Consider the following 11,638-nt stretch of genomic DNA (forward strand, 5'->3'; position numbering starts at 1 on the left):
GATCCCACGCTCACCACCTTATCCACTACGGTACTGCCTCCCTACTAGAAAATGAGCATCCATCTAAAGCATCGTAATGGCAGCTGGGTAAATACATAAGTCCCAACACTCTCTCTACTCCACACAGAAAACAAAGTAGGTGATAGTACTCTCAAAGATGTCGGTGTCTTATTTCAACAACTTTCACCAAGCATTAGAGTTATCGTGGTTTTCAGGAATGACTGTAGTGTTAGCTTAACAAGGAAATCCACGTCATCAATGAGAAAATGATAACGCCCATGAGAGCCTCGCTACATTATCAACTTTGTAGCATCTGAAAACTGGTCCTAATGAACTTTCAGCATTTAATTAAATTGTACACTGGTAAGAACAGACCAGTGACCAAGGAGAAAAAAATGGAAGCACGATTTGGCAGGTTACGGAAAAGTGAAGTGTTACAAGGAATGAGAACAAATGACCAGTCGAAGTAAACTGCCACTGGAAGGGAAGAAGTGAAGGAACAACAGTGTCATTGCAAGATGTACGAGTGGAGCATGAATGATTTAAGAGAGAGAGAGAGAGAGAGAGAGAGAGAGAGAGAGAGAGAGAGAGAGAGAGAGAGAGAGAGACTGTTTTTGTTATTATAGATGTTATTGATATTATTGTTATTATTATTATTATTATTATTATTATTATTATTATTATTATTATTATTATTATTATTATTATTATTATTATTATTATTATTATTATTATTATTATTATTATTATTATTATTATTATTAGTTATTTTTATTTTTATTTTTATTATTATTATTATTATTATTATTATTATTATTATTATTATTATTATTTATTATTATTATCATTATTATTATTATTGTTGTTGTTATGATCACCACCATTACAATTAATATTGTTATACTTTTCAGTTTTATTATTTTGTTACAATTACTACCACTTCAACCATTAACACAAGTGTTACTACTACTATTAATACCACCACTACTACTACTATTACTACTACTACTACTACTACTACTACTACTACTACTACTACTATCATTATTATTATTATTATTATTATTATTATTATTATTATTATTATTATTACTACTACTACTACTACTACTACTACTACTACTACTACTACTATTATTGTTGTTATTATTATTACTACTACTACTACTACTACTACTACTACTACTACTACTACTACAGCAACTACTACTACTATTACTACTACTACTACTACTACTACTACTACTACTACTACTACTACTACTGCTGCTGATGCTGCTGCTGCTACTGAGACACATCAAGGGTCTAGGAGATTTTTTCAGGTGCCACTTGTACATATTTGACGAAGCTCTACAGCAGAAAACTACACTAGCTTCGTACGCACGTCTGCTCAAATTGTAGCGTAGCCCGAGACCTCCCACACACACACACACACACACACACACACACACACACACACACACACACACACACACACGTGGAAATAATGTCACTGCTTCTCATTCGTTTTCGTAGGTTTACCTCGCACGCCATCTTCTCTCGTCTCGATTCCTTTCGCCCTCTCAGTGTTTCCATCGCTCCTGTTTATGACGCAAGAATGTTTGGTTACCCCCGCGTCACTGTACGTCATACCTGTGTTCATTATTATTGTTGCTCTTACTTTTTTTTTATCTTTTTTTTCAGCGTTCATGTATTTTGGGTGTCTGTTGGTTTGCCTCGAGACATTCCTTCGTGTTGGCAAGTTATCTAGTCTCTGTGCAAGGCTGTGGTTTCTGGAGAACATTTTTTTTTCCTGATTTTTCTGTCTTTACCTGATTAGAAAAGCCTTCATTTTATCCCCAGGCACTCTCTCTCTCTCTCTCTCTCTCTCTCTCTCTCTCTCTCTCTCTCTCTCTCTCTCTCTCTCTCTCTCTCTCTCTCTGTATGTATGTATATAAGTATGCATGTAGTGTTATGTACATATGGGTTGTTTTCATTGTTGGTTTCCGTCACGCTAACAAAGGGAGCGCCGCGTTGCATCCATCACAGATACACGCTTGTATTAGACACTCCATTTTTTTAAGTGCTGATTTTTTTTCTTTTTATCTCACCAAACGAGTTTTTTTTTTTTTTTTCTTTTTGTCAGATCCACAATTTGTCCAGCGCACTTTAGGAGATTAAGTGTACAAATACCTCTCCGGAAGCTCCCCGCGGACCTTGCTCCCTTCTCTCCCAGCAGCTACTCGCCCGCTCCACCTGTCCATATCTCGTGCCTGTAGGTGCCGGTGATGACCTTCTCCACCTCGTACGTACATACCACTTCATTCATCCCCAGTGGATATACTAATCCTGTGAGCGAACATTCACACATTCCTCATACACTGTATCTCTATCAGGTGGCGCCAACTATCTGTTGTTCTGTAGCTATATACTCACGTGACACTGTGCAAGCTTTTACCCTGCATCATCTGTACGACTATATTCTTCTACTGTGTGTGTTTGTACGTTTAAGGCTTCTTTTGAAGAGAGCATTTGAGGTACTGCAGTGTCGCCAGGCGCCACGCCGCAGTGCGTGGCGCGGGAAGCCCTCCGCTGCCCCTCCTGGCATACAGCCGCCGAAAAGAAAGTGACTTTTTTATGTATATTAATACGAATCAGATAAGAGGTTCGAATATATATACGCCCTCGGTGGAGCTGTCAATGCGCTTGTCACTGCAGGACCCCAAACTCCCATTCTAGCTTTTGTTCCTCCTCCGGAAGGCGGAGTAGCTGTGCCGTGACGACCATAGTTCAGATACAAACTAGAGTAAGAGAACTGCTGCAGGGATACTGATATTTTCAATGTTATTGCGCCTCACCGCTCGACATCCGTGTGTTGTGGTGACTCCACGCCGCCAGTCCCCGGCGGCCGCCAGGCACCGGGCGGCAGGAGCGAGGCAGCTCGATCAGGTTCGGCGATTGTCTACGTAGGTCACACTTTTTACTCCGGAGCGAGTCTGGACGGTGAGAGCCAACGTGGGGCGCCACCAGCTGCTGGCCAGGGCCAAGACGGCTCCTGTGCGGTTGTTGTATGTCAGGTTGAGCCACCAGTACCCAGCTGGTCAACCGTGTATTATTTGTAATTGCAATAGATATAAATGAATAAATAATTTTTTATAAGTTTGTGGTCTCACTTCCCTTCGGTAACGCACAGTAGTATTTTGTAAACTGATAAAGTGTTAGTCTGTATTGAGATAGCTACGGTCAACCGTGTATAGCTTCGTGAACTGAAGTGGACTGCTGTGCTGGTGAGTCACAGAAAGTGCAAGGCCCGTGCGATGTTATTTCGTGATTCCTTGTCACTCTACGCTGTTTCTAGCTCGTTTTTTTTTTTTTTTTTTTTTTTTTTTTTTTTTTTTTTGCCAAGCTGTCTTCCGTCTAGGTTATTGTCAAGCTGTTTTGTGCCCCGATTATGATTCCATATTACTGAGTTATTTTGTGTATAGCAATTAATATCTGTTATCAGGCCGTCTTGTGTCAAGCTTATGATTCACTCCTTGCAGGTGAAATAGGAACTCAAGTCATGGCTCTTTGTTCTTATAATGCTTTGTCGCTGTCTTTCCCTCAACTAATTTTTACTGACTATATTCTAGTGGTATTTATTCTAAGAGGTGTTTGTACGGTTTTTGCATCATGAGTAGGATAAATACACATGTAAACCCGACTTATCATATATGTGGCCTCTGAAAACAGTCAGTAGAAGCTACTAAGATTTTTTAGAGAATGGAGGAAAACATTCTGCTCTGTGGTTACAAAGACAAAATTGATGTGAGTACCATCAGAGGAGCTCAGTTGTGTGGAGTGCTTCATGCCTCGCTGGTTCGAATCAGCAATACAGGTAGTTATTCGCTTCAATACTTACCAATAACTATCCAAAAACTAAATATGGGCCTGTATTTTCACGAGATATTTTTCAGTATTCAGGTAATTGATAAACACTTTGAAAAGTTATTACATAGATCATCTCTGTAAATAGTCCTCTAACTGGAATATAGGTGGCGAGGCAGGTGTTTATGTGTTTATTGTGATCTGATTTCTTCTGAGAGAACAAAGTGCTTCGAGTATAGTCTGTGTGTGTGTGTGTGTGTGTGTGTGTGTCGTGGATCGGAGTCACATAACAACGCATCTGCTCTTTCTTGCTCTGTGTGACGACTTCTTTGCGGCAAGAGTGGATGTGAGTGGCCTAGGAAGCAGGCAGCAGCTCAGAGTCCTTCCAACAACCACGTCACCACTGCAACGATGGAAAGGTGTGTTATTGTTCTTATCTTTGTGTATTCACTTTATTCATCATCATAACTAGTTAGTATGGTTCAGTTTCCGTCAAGTAACTTCATGTAAGCACAGCGGAGGCGTTACCAAGTATGTGTGTGTGTGTGTGTGTGTGTGTGTGTGTGTGTGTTTAATGAGGTGGGGTGGTTAGAAAGGAGGGTTGAATCAGTGAGAGTCAAGCGAGAGATACAGTCGAAGGAAAGACAAAAGGAGTGACGTTAGCGGCGGTGGAGGGAAAAGAGGAAAGGACAAGACAGAAAGCCCGCTGCTGGTGTATGGCGGCGGTGTAATGACTTTCAGAGTGAGTAATGATACGGGCGGCGGGGAGTCGGATGGGGTGGGGCTGGTGATGGGAGGAGGAGTGGCCGATTGTGAGGAGGGGACGAGGAGGAAAGAACGTAGAGCCGAAGGACTGGGAAAGGGAGGGAGAAGAAAGCCAGAAAGCCAACAGATGGAGGCACTTTTCTCTGTTCATTAGACTCACACACACACACACACACACACACACACACACACACACACACACACACACACACACACACACACACACAGAGCAAAGGACTGTTGTTCCCTGTAGTGTATGCATATTACATACTTTCTTTTCGCGACACAGGTGTATATGTAAATTTTTAATCCGAGCCAGGATAGTGAAACCATTTTGATGCTACATTTTTCTTCGTGGAAACGGGCGAAGATTCAGCTCTTTCTCCCTCTGTGCTTTAGTTTATATTTACACACCTTTTACTTTTTTTCTAACTGAATGGAGGCCTGGGAGGGAAGCAGTCCTCACCCGCCGTGTTGTTCTTCAGATGGGAGTCTCGCGCGATGCCATTCAAGAGTCTAATCCTATCAATAACACCTTCTGGAGGCGACCAACGAACCAATATCACCCACACCCACATTCTCACTTCCTTTCCCCCGTTTCTTTCACCTTTCTCCCCACGCCTCCAAGTCCCATTCTTCCCTTTTCTTCCTTTCTCTTCCCACTTCCTCAGATCTCTGTCTCGCCCGTATCTCAGCCGCCCCCACCCACCTTCCCTGACTCTTATCCTCCTTCCTGGTACTGTGAGCCCCTTCCAGTTGCCTCTTCCTTCTCCTCCCCACCTGTCACAGTTTTCTTCTTCCCTCACCGCCTCCTCGTTCAGATCCTCCCCTCCTCCTCCTTCTCATCCTCCTCCTCCTCCTCGTCCTCCTCCTCCTCCTCCTCCTCTTGCTCCTCCTCCGTGATTTCCTTTCCTTATCTCTGTCCCTGCTTGTTTGTTATTTGTTTGTGTTTGTTTGTTTTCAGTTTTGGGTTTTTTTCTTGATTTCTTCGTTATTTAGTTTCGTCAGTGGTCGTTGCTTGTTTATTTCTTTAGCTTTTTTAGATTTAGGTGTCAGTGACGCTAGCCATGGGACACGAGAATTAATAGAAAAGAAAGTGAAAGGAGAAAAAGGGAAAAAAATGAAAGAGGGAGACTTACAATGCCGCTTCCTTACCTCAAAATATAAAAAGAAACTGATTTTTTATTCATGTCTTGTCATGTATCGTGGTGCTTCCAGAATGTTACACACACACACACACACACACACACACACACACACACACACACACACACACACACACACACACAGTGGAAGAAAAAGGAAGTAGGGTAAGGAGGAGGGTACGAAGGACGGGTATGCTGGAGATCTAGTTGGAGTCTGAGATCTCCGTGAGTGACAGGAAAGGATAAAGGTAGCGGTAGTTTAAGCAGCGAACCCCCAACACAAGTTAGTAATAGAACATAATTTTCTGCCATACATTTAGCATGTCACGACACTTGCCAAAATAGCGAGGCTTATAAAGAAGAAGCCGTATTCCTCAAGTGATGTTGCGTCTTACTTTGGTATTAGGCTCTATTGAAAGATAAGATTTGTTAAAGTATTTCTTTATGCTGGTGATATATTAACCCTTTTGCTACTATGCGAATCCTTTTGTAACCTTCTTAACACTGTAAAAATTGTTTGCATTTTGACATAGGAAAGAAAGAAGAGAAAACAGAATGTCATGTTTTAAGCTATAAGAATATTTACGAGCGTCTAGGACAAATATACTGTCGAAAATCTGTAGGTACTAAAGAAGTAAATATATTCTGAATTGCTAATGAAAATAAATATCCATGAAAATCTGATTGGACAGCTGGTACATTGAGTCTTGCTGTCTCGACCACTTATCAGACTCAAGTTTAGGTTTGTTAATGTGTTTTCATTAATATAGTGACACTTCAACAAGGATTAACAAGAATTCTACATAACTGAAAGTGACCAACACATACGAGTACGAAGCGTTTTGTCTCAGCAAATCATTAGGCTCTAGTGAAAGTTAAGGTTGCCTTGTGTGCCTTTATTACTTTAATGGCATTTCAGTGATTCTAGATTGCAAATGAAAAACGAAAAATACCATGATAATCCGACTTATCAATGTGGCTCCTCATCTGGAGAAATCATTAGTCTTTTGTGAAGTTTAAGGTTGTTCATAGGATGTTTTCGTTGTTTCATTGGCTCCGAAACGCTGATGGGAATGAAAAGTTAATGCAAATCCAACTAAATATTTACGTGTCATTTGCAAAAAAAATTAAAGACTAAATTGTTCAGACATACAAACCAGCCTTCACACCGACAAGCTCCGTGTGTGAGTGAACTGGCGCAAATGAAGGAACATTTCATACTTGAGGAAGAGAGAGGGAAAGCTACGAGGGAGCGCCAAGATGGATGAAGGCGGGCGGGGGAAAGACCGGGCATTAATGGGTTGAAATGAGTTCTTCGTGGGTGAGTGAGGGAAGATGAATGAGATTTTGTCGTGTGGTCAGAATTAGTTGGGGAGAGGGAGAAGGAGGAGGAGGAGGAGGAGGAAGAGGACGAGGAAGAAGAGGAAGTTCAGGAGCGGCAAGGCGAAACAAGGCGAGTGTACGTTGACGAAAGACAGAGCGAATTAATGCGAAAGTAAAACCGCTGAAGATAATTTCAAACAGTATCTCTCTCTCTCTCTCTCTCTCTCTCTCTCTCTCTCTCTCTCTCTCTCTCTCTCTCTCTCTCTAAGTACGTACAACACCACAAACTTCCCCGGTGTTTCAGTAAAAGTCCCGTTGGTATTGGCTTTCGCAGTAGTCGACCGCCCTGCTCGCTATTCACCCTCGCTCCTTACTTGCTAACCTCCTGACGATATTCACCCGATGGTAAAAGTGCCGCCAAACTTTCTGAAGCTGCTGCTAATTAGGATATGAAGGTCCACACGCCGCCCACCCGAAGAGAGAGAGAGAGAGAGAGAGAGAGAGAGAGAGAGAGAGAGAGAGAGAGAGAGAGAGAGAGAGAGAGAGAGAGAGAGAGCACTAGGTCACTGAAATCGTACAATCACATAATCATAAGGGGCCACACAACATCTACAAAGGTATGAAATTAGAACTATGGAACGCTGGCCTGATTTTCAAGACATGACTGGTCACTGCACTAAATTACTGCCTTTGCACTTGGAGATCCGGCGACTCCAGTGAATATATTGCACCATAAATGCCCTGCAGCGTCGGTACTGGTCTTTTTACGGCCTGGTCTTGGTGGCGCCGCGCGAAACAGGGAGGGAAAGAAGCTCTCAGGTACCTAAAGTTGTGATCAGAAGTCAAGTAACCTTACACAAGTGTTAGTTTTTATAGTTGGTCAAGAGAGGACACCGAAAAATTTGCTACCGTTTTTATTCAAAGGGTTAACTCTTTGTGTCATGCACTGAGCAGAGGCCAGCAAGAACAGCTTAGATAACTTTGCGAGAGACAAGCAGCCACACACACACACACACACACACACACACACACACACACACACACACACACACACACACACACACACACACACACACACACACACACACACACACACACACACACACACACACACACACACACACACACACACACACACCTCACCAAGCTGTAAACTGTTGATACTGAATAAGAGGGGATGTCTAAGCATTTGGTATTATAAGTCAAAGGCTTAATAAATACAGTGAACAAAAGCTAGCAGGAACAACTTAGGTAATCTTGGTGGGGACAAGAAGCAACACACACACACACCCACACCTTGCCAGGCTGTGAACTATAAACTGGAGTGCGACGTGCCGGGCGAGCTGGAGAGAGAAAGAGATTACCAACCTAAGCTGGTGGGAATCCTGCACTCGAGTTCGGTCTGATATATGTGGAGCGCTGAGGCATTTTATCACTACTAATGCCTTTCAAAAATAATAATGCATATTGTCTTAAACCCTGAGATATGGAGAATGTTTACCGGATTTACAATGTCGTGGCTGTAAACTCCAAGGTACAAATGAAGACTTGACTGGCGTGATTCGCTGGATAGCCCAAGAGGGACCGTTGAATTTCCATCTCTCTCTCTCTCTCTCTCTCTCTTCTCTCTCTGGCAATTTTCTATACGATGAGAAAAATAGATAAATTGCTGCATAATAAACTGCAGGAAATCATAAATCCACAAGAGGGAAGAGGATGGGTTGGTAAAATGTTAACTCGTGATCTTTGGCTTTTCATTAAGATATTAATTCTGCACGCTGGAAAAAAGACACTCTTACATCATGAGTTCCCGATTTACTGATTGTTTTAACGGCATCTGTGTGTGTGCATTATTAAGAGATGACCCATGAGCGTGAAGGAAATCGCGCAAGGGTACAAATATTAGAGAAAGTGTATGAATTATTTGCCTCTCACTTCCGACCCAAAAAATAAATCAATAAGAAGTCAAGGCGAGGGAAAATTGTTATACCCTTAGTACCAATTCGTTGACGTGTTTAAATGTTTGGATCGACATCAGCTGACTATAAGAGAGTAGTGACATAAGTGCCTTGACAGTGACCAAGGAGGAAACGATACAGCAATTATTAAACAGGTTAAACTCTTCAGTACAAGAACGTGTTTTCATATTCATTCTGGTTACTATTTTAGCGATTTTATACAGTTTCAGAAACGTATTTTGGGATTAGAAAGGTAAAGACTCTAGCCATTAATCTTTTGACCTACATAAACCCTTCCTATTGCATTTAAAATCGTCTACCCAAAAAATCAAGGTAAAAATGCGTCTCATTATTGAAGGTGTTAAGAACAAGGTTAGATCACGTTAAGATAGGTTAGGATAGTATAGAATAGGATAGGATTTTGGAGGGGTTGGGAGTGAGAGGGATACCCAGCAAGAACACAAGAGAAGAGAACACCAACAGAGATCTCTCCAATTCTCACGAGTCTGGGTGGTGGGCTACACTAACACACACAGCGAGGGAAACAGGATCGCAAAAGATGGCTGTATGATTTTCACGACACAGACATCAAAACCCCGTAAACTCCACAGGCAGTCGCGAGCAGCCGCAAAATCAGGCAGGGCAAGATTTGAAGTGGCGTAAATAGAGATAATATTCCCTGCAGTTGGCACCGTCTCGGCCACCGCTGGAGGCATTAGCGAGGCGGCGTTTTCAGCAGTAGCAATAACACTCGTAAAATCGCCAAAGGGTAGCCAGCAGCAGTCAGTGAAGCGAGGGCAGTAACCGGGGAGTGGCGGAAGCGTGGGATGGGTTATCGATACACAGTTAATCGAACGCATGCAACTGAAACACCACCAGTGGATTAACGTGCCCGGCGGTAAGAGCAGGGCGTGAAGTAGACAAAAGGGGACGTTCTTTGGAGCTCTTCAGTCTCTCATCAGGATTGTATTTCAGAAGCCATGGAGGGAATGCTAACCTAACTTAATCTAATCAAACTGTAGTGATGTTGGGGTCTCATGAGTGGGTGATTTCTCTGTAGAATTTTTGTGAAACTTTTTTTTTCTTTTATGAAGAATGAAGACACAAAACAAAATAAAAAACCAAGGGGGAAAATGCCCTCTCATTGTCTCTCTTGCCTCTCCCATAAAGAGAAATTAAGCGAAATAAAGAATAACCACTTTAATTAATTCGAACAATCACAGGAAAAAAATATGAAAAACACTTGAGAACATTACAACCTGTTATGAGAAGCTTAGATAAGACGCCGAAACTTCTAAGAACACATTCCAAGGCAAGAGTGAGATATTAACTATAACATGAACACGTAAAAAAAACTGCGGCATCTCTCTCTCTCTCTCTCTCTCTCTCTCTCTCTCTCTCTCTCTGTCCTGCAAGCACTGACGGGATGGAAAACCCAGTAAATTCACGCGCCTTTGAGCTGAGACTCGCACGGACTCCCAGTTAGAGCCGAGCAGGATAAAAGAGCTCAGTGAGGGATTGACAAATCAGCATTAGTTTCTCAAGAGGGAGAATAACGGTCGGCTAATGAATCACTGGCCACAGGAAATTTGTCCTTGAACCAAAACGAGGCTAGAATGAAGTGGCTGATTGGCTGTCCCATTGTTCCCAGCATATTCTGTCTTCACTGCAACCTTCACTTGGCCGATGAACCAGATAAAGGAAAGAATCTATTAAAAGGACATATTAGATACAGGGAACGTGATGGACAGAGAAACAGACAACAAGGTGCAGTCCACGTTCGCTTCAGAGTTCAATAAAGCCTATGAATGTGATGAAGAGAAAAATCAAGAAGGATGAATAGACAATAAATGCAGCAATAGTGACAGACGAAAAACTCTGGAAAAGAACAGAGAGACAGACAGCACGTGGCGATAAGAAAAGAAAGCAAGTGAGGGAAGAATGAGGAAATGGCAAATAAAGCGGAAGTGATGAACGAAGAACTGCGGGAAGGGGATGAAGCGAGACAGACAGGAAAGCGAACAGGCTGGGGGCAGGGAAGGGAAGGGCAGGGAACTCCTCCTATATTTCATGGCTTAGCACCGTCAGGAGCATTCCCACTAGCCACAAAAAATGGAAAAGTTACATTGTATCCCCCGCGAGAGCCAAAGCTATGAGGCAGAGGCGGATCTCTCTCCGCGAAGTGTTATTGAGATAAATTCATCTGGAGCCCCAAAATACTGATGCACACTCACCCCTACTTGCTGCCTACGAGCGCTTCCTTCCCCTTCTCAAGATCAAGGGCAAACTCGAGTCCTCAAGTCCACTGGAGTCTCATTTTGGAGGCGGAAACTTCCCCAACTAACTTGCAACACCGGAAAGTAAGTAGAGGAGGGATCTATAACTGGAAATTGCCTCCCCATTACCTCCAACATGCGAGAAAATGGAAACAAAATATATATAATTTTTATTCTTCGAGTCATAAACGGGCAGTTGGCAGGGCTAGTATAGGAGATTAATTTATACTGAGGAGTATGGCGCTGCCGTTTGTTGTACCGCAGTCGTGCCGCCGAGGAGTGGATGGTAGGATGGCGGGAGTCCTGTGTCTGTCCACTGCGCTAT

Source organism: Portunus trituberculatus, chromosome 14 (assembly GCF_017591435.1).
Source record: "Portunus trituberculatus isolate SZX2019 chromosome 14, ASM1759143v1, whole genome shotgun sequence".
In the NCBI taxonomy this organism is placed as follows: domain Eukaryota; kingdom Metazoa; phylum Arthropoda; class Malacostraca; order Decapoda; family Portunidae; genus Portunus; species Portunus trituberculatus.